The 5,572-nt window shown below is 46.5% G+C and overlaps 1 protein-coding gene across 1 annotated transcript in view; it reads right to left on the bottom strand.

Annotated features, from left to right (window-relative positions):
- The window catches only part of LOC102372863 (butyrophilin subfamily 3 member A2-like), a 15,425-nt gene extending 10,576 nt beyond the window's left edge, over nt 1–4,849 (bottom strand). The window contains exon 1 of the mRNA XM_014526838.2: nt 4,588–4,849. The gene's annotated coding sequence lies outside the window, so the exon portion shown is untranslated. The remainder of the gene's footprint in view (nt 1–4,587) is intronic.
- Nucleotides 4,850–5,572: the final 723 nt, after the last annotated feature.

The following is a 5,572-nucleotide window of genomic DNA, read 5'->3' on the forward strand; positions in this document are numbered from 1 at the left end:
CCCACCCTGACGTACGAGCGTAACTCGAGTCGGCCCTGGCCGTCCGAGACACAGAGCAGGGCGGCAGGAGCACTGGTGCCCGGGATGAAGCCTGCGGGGGCATGGGGAGAAGTGGCAGCAACAGAGGCAAGTAGCGCAGGGCCCGTGCCAGTGGGCGGGGCCAGAGCCGGAGGTGGGCAGTACCCAGAGTGGGGCGGCAGGAGTGCGGGGCCTGCATCGGTGCCCAGTGGCAGGGGCCGGTGCCCAAAGCAGTGCGGCAGTAGTGCCAGTGCCCGGGCTGGCAAGTGGGGCCGGAGAGGCCAGCGGGCAGGTGAGGGGGGTGGGGAGAGGAGGCAGTAGCGAGAAGCAGTGAGGGGGGACCGGGCTTGAGCGTGGGACCTGTGGCAGTGCCCGGGGCCGGGACTGGCAGGGGCCCAGAGCGGGAGGGCAGGGGCACAGGCCCAAGCTGGTGCGTGGGGCTGGAGCGCCAGCAGGCTGGCAGGGGAATGGAGAGAGGCAGCAGCAGGGCAGGCAGTAACCAGTTAATCTCTACTTATATTCATTTCTATGGGGAAATGGGTTGCGCTTAGCACGGTTCTGCTTAACGCTCAGTTTTGCTGGAACCAATTCAGAGCGCCAAGCGGGGGTTGCCTGTATCTTCTATTAGACCAACTCAAATGCTGAGTTTGCTTCACTTCAATTGCTGCAATAGATCAAAGAACAGCAATGTTAGGAAAGGAGCATGGAAACAGTAAGGAAAAATTCCTTTACTGTCCAAGCCCCCAAGACCTGAAATAGACTCCCTCCAGAAGTAGCGCAGGCATCTACTCTGGACTCATTCAAGAAACGTTTGGATGCTTATCTTGCTGGGATCCTTTGACCCTAGCTGACTTCCTGCCCCTGGGGTGGGGGGCTAGACTTGATGATCTTCGAGGTCCCTTCCAGCCCTAACCTCTATGAACTCTATGAAAGTTCTTTGACATGCTGCTGAGCAATCAGGGAAGCAGAGGTAGGCCAAGAGAAGGGGGAGATTCTTATGTGATTCAGGCACTTAAAGGCTTTGTTACACATTTAATTTTAAGTGGTTCCTGGAACTCTTCACTGTGCATTCATATGCATTGTCCACATATTAACATATGAAACTAAAAGCCAACAGGTGTAAGGCCCAGATGCCCTGAACCCATAAGTACTCTTCTCCCCAGAAACAGTAAGAATTTCAGCTTAAAGAACAAGAAAAATAAACTATAAAAAGGGAAAAGATGTGTTTAAAATATTTGCAAAGAAATGTGTCAAGGAAAAATGGGTCCTTGCAAATGTATAATTTGCTGAAAGCAGCCCAATGTCCAAAAAAGATAAATATATTTCCCCAACCTGTCAGTGTCTGAAACTACTTGCTCAGCACAGAAAAAATAACTTCTAAATAAAACCAGAGGCAGAATTCTACTTCACAGTTAAAATGCATAAAATATACTTAAGCCACTTTCAGTCTTTAAAATGACATATGACTTCACCTTGAATCATGGTTTAAATCACATGCATATGACTAAATGCATAAGTAACTATGGTGTTATCCTAGCAACTAAGTTAGTCACTACTGAACATGCTCAATAGCAATTTGGATACATTTAAGTCCATTAATGCTCTATTTTTAAATCTTAACTACAGATGCCCAGAAGTGCAATGTAAACTTCCATCTGCCATAAGCAGAACTAGTGACTTCTCCGCATGGGCCCCACTTTTTCCCAGCAGCATACTGGTAACAGTATGTGTCTACCCAGAACACGGGATACCCTGAACAAGGGAAGAAGACTACTCCTCAGGTCCTATGCCAGTGATTCTCAACCAAGGTGCCTTGAGATCCTTTGAAGGGTGCCACAATGTTAGTAGTTATACAAGCATAATTCATGAGATACACCCAGAGATTTCAAATAGGAATCCACAATGTCAAAAGCATTCAGACTTTGTGGTCTTTCTGCATTCTTTGCAACAGAAGGATTGCTCTCTTATTTTTCGGTAGTCAAACAAATGAAAACTAAGAAGTGAGGGTGACTTGAGTCTAACAAGGGGTGTCTTGAGTCTATAGAGGTTGAAAGCCACTGTTCTATACCAGCCTTCATCTGAAAGGAACTTAAACCCTTACTTCCCATTTCATAGTACAGCAATTTAATTATCAGGCCACACGCCAAGAAGGTCTGAGAATGACTTCTTGGTAGGGCTACGGCATTGGGCAGACAAGCGGAATAAGATTCTGGAAATAAAAGGGATCCTAATTCTGTAGCTTGGAGAAGTGACTTCTCTCAGCCAGACTTATTTCTGTGCTTCTTGAGGTTAACCCACTACGTCTTACATTTAATATTCATTAGATAAATATTGTGGGGAGGTATCCAGGCTAAACCTAGAGACCTTTTCCACCCAGATAAGTACCCTTCTTACTGAGCAACATACCCTCTAAGTCAGGGGTGACCAAGATATGGCTTGCGGGGCTCCATGGAGGAGCCACAGCAATTACAACTGCTGCTGATCCTCCTACTGCCAAATTTCCAGACCTTTGGGGAACCCAGTGGACCAAATTACATGGCTGTGTATGCAAGATCAGGCCTGCAGATTGGCTCTGTGTGTTAGATCAGAGCCAAACACTGATCCTCCATGCTGGATCAGGCCTGTGGACCAGTCCCATGCACAGGAGCCATACTAGTGAGATGTATCTGGCCTATGGACTAGCCATGTACCACTCATCTGGCTCATGGGACTGGATGTGTTGGGCACCACTGCTCTGGGTTCTGCTCATCCTACTAGCTCCACATACCTCTCTCATGGCTGCCTATGTACCTAATATATGTCATAAAATCTTCCATAAATCTATGACCACAAGCCACCACTGCTGACTCTCCTTCTACAACTTTGTAGATATGGGTTAGCCCAGGGATGTCAAAGATAAGGCCTGCAGGCTGGATCCAGCCTGTGGAGCTCTCAGGGCCACCCAGTGTGCTGCATAAGGTGCCTGCTCCAACCACTACAGGACTACACTGCACATGGTACTTGCTCAGGCACATGAACTGCATCAGCAGAGTGGCTGCTGCATGTAGCACAGCTCCAGAGTGGCCACTGTGTGCAGCACAGACTTGGAGAAGCCAGAAAGGGACCATGCTGCATGTGGCACTGACTCCAGCTGCTCCAAAACACATGTGGGATCCAGCAGGCAGGGCAGGTCTGTGGGCTTGATCCAGCTTGTGGATCGAATCCACAACACTCATCTGGTCCTGTGGGCCAGATGTGTTTGAAACCCCTGTGTTAGCCAATGCAAGACAGTGTTCTCACTGGAAATTCTGGTCTAGATTCAGCCTGTCTAGCCTCATTCAGCCACACTTAAGCATAAGTTTAATCCTCACTGATTTCACAAGGAATAAAAGATACATATTTCTGTTTTGAACAATTTCTGGAAATTATTTTTCCCCTTGATTGTAGCAGAAGGAAAAGTATTTAGCCCCAGAGTTACAGCTTGAAAACTGCAGTGACAAAATATGAAAAACTTATACTCATGGGGCGCATCCAGACAAGCACACACGTGCAATTTGTAGCATAGCAAACCCACCTGCAGTGCCACAAACCACACACAGTGCATATGCAGGCATTCGCCATGCTGCTTATTTTCTGCACGGTAGGGTTTTTTTTGATAGAGGGAGATCCCAGTGTCAAAAAAATCCCTGGGCGAAAAAAGCAGGGCGGTGCATGTGGCGGCACTGTGTGCTGCCCAAAACCAATGCCGCACTCTGGCTGACAGCCAGGCTCCTTGCACCCAGATCGCTGCCACTGAAGCCCCAGGAAGCCCCCAGGACCTCAGGTAAGACTTCTGGGGCCAGCCCAGGTGCTGGCACCAGCCTGCCCTACCCCACCCGGGGCAACTTGCCATGCACCAAAGCACACATCGCATGTGGTGGCACTGTGTGCTGCCCAAAACCAATGCCGCACTCTGGCTGACAGCCAGGCTCCTTGCACCCAGATCGCTGCCACTGAAGCCCCAGGAAGCCCCCAGGACCTCAGGTAAGACTTCTGGGGCCAGCCCAGGTGCTGGCACCAGCCTGCCCTACCCCACCCGGGGCAACTTGCCATGCACCAAAGCACACATGCAGAGGTGTTCCCCAAGGACAAGTAGTCACAGCACAAATATGTTTCACTGCTATTTGTCCCCTGAGAAATGCACATTTCTGTTTGAAGGGACGCGCCCATGGTGTAGGTTTGAGGCAGTCTGTTTCCTCCTATACTGTAAGTGCAGGAAGTACTTTTGTTACAAATCTCCCTCTGACTTCACCAACAGCAGGAACAGGTCCATTGTTTTCAGATAAAAAACAGTATCAAAACGAATGAGGTGATTCAATCTGCTATAAAAACCTGCTGTTACATTGCTCATGAAGACTATCAGAAGACCCTTTTGAATGGTATTAATTTAAATGTTCACATACTGCAATATTTGCATAAAAGAGTAAAATATTATGACAAAAATTATTTAATCATTGTATAATGAATGATCGGTTAAAAAATAGTGTTTGTCATGGGTTATAAAGAGAGTAATTTACATAAATGGTTGTCAAGCAGCCAAACTTCACCTACCTGATTGATCCTTCAAAGAGATTTTACACTCTTTATGATGCGGTGAGAAATCCAAAAGATATCCTCGGTGCTATTTAAATTGCAAATTATTGCAGTTAATCAAGATGCACGGCTAATTCCAGCTATAAAATAGTAGCAGTGCTTTATCGTAGCCATCTTACGCTTTTAAAAGAATTATTGGTTGTTCCAAATGAATGTATTTTCTTTGTTGTAGCTTTCACCAAGCTGGAAAATAAAGGAATGGTTAACGGGAGTTTCAGGCAACCCTGTTAAATGAAACGCTGTCATGTGATGAGATGAGAGTCTTTTCTTAAAGAAACAGTCACCTTCCAAGGGAGGTGGTGCCGGCCCCTACCCTGGGGATCTTTAAGAAGAGGCTGGATACCTACCTGGCTGGACTCATTTGAGTCCCGTTTTTTGTTTAGGGTTCTTTTGTTGTTCTCCCGCCCTGGCGGGGGGTCGGGCTAGAAGATCTATTAGGTCCCTTCCGACCCTAAAACTATGAAACTATGAAACTATATTCTTGATGAGCTGGATGTGCTGGTAAATTAAAATATCCAGGTGGCCTAAGTTACTCCAAAATAGCAATTATTTTTAAAAGACATTTGTTTTTGTTTGATTGTTTTTTGGGGGAAGTTCTCAATGGTTATGCATAACAAATAATCGAAACTTCCTCTTGCATCTTATTATCAGAATTAAAACTCCCCAGTGGATAATTAGGGATTTGTATTGCTAAATTAAAGTTTAGGGGCAGGATCATTTCTTTGTGGTATAATACATAAAGACAGAATTCTGGATCATCTGCACTGAGAAGACTCCGAGTGTGTCTACATGAGATATCTCAGGTACTAACGATAACTCAGAAGCAAGGAAAACTCAGCAGATACACTGCTACCTGTACCTCATCTAGCTTTTTTTGTTCTTGCATGGCTATCTCTACATTGAACTGCACTGTACAGGGCTGAAATACTTCCAAATCTAGGAC

The sequence above is a fragment of the Alligator sinensis genome, unplaced genomic scaffold (assembly GCF_000455745.1).
Source record: "Alligator sinensis unplaced genomic scaffold, ASM45574v1 scaffold779_1, whole genome shotgun sequence".
NCBI lineage: Eukaryota > Metazoa > Chordata > Crocodylia > Alligatoridae > Alligator > Alligator sinensis.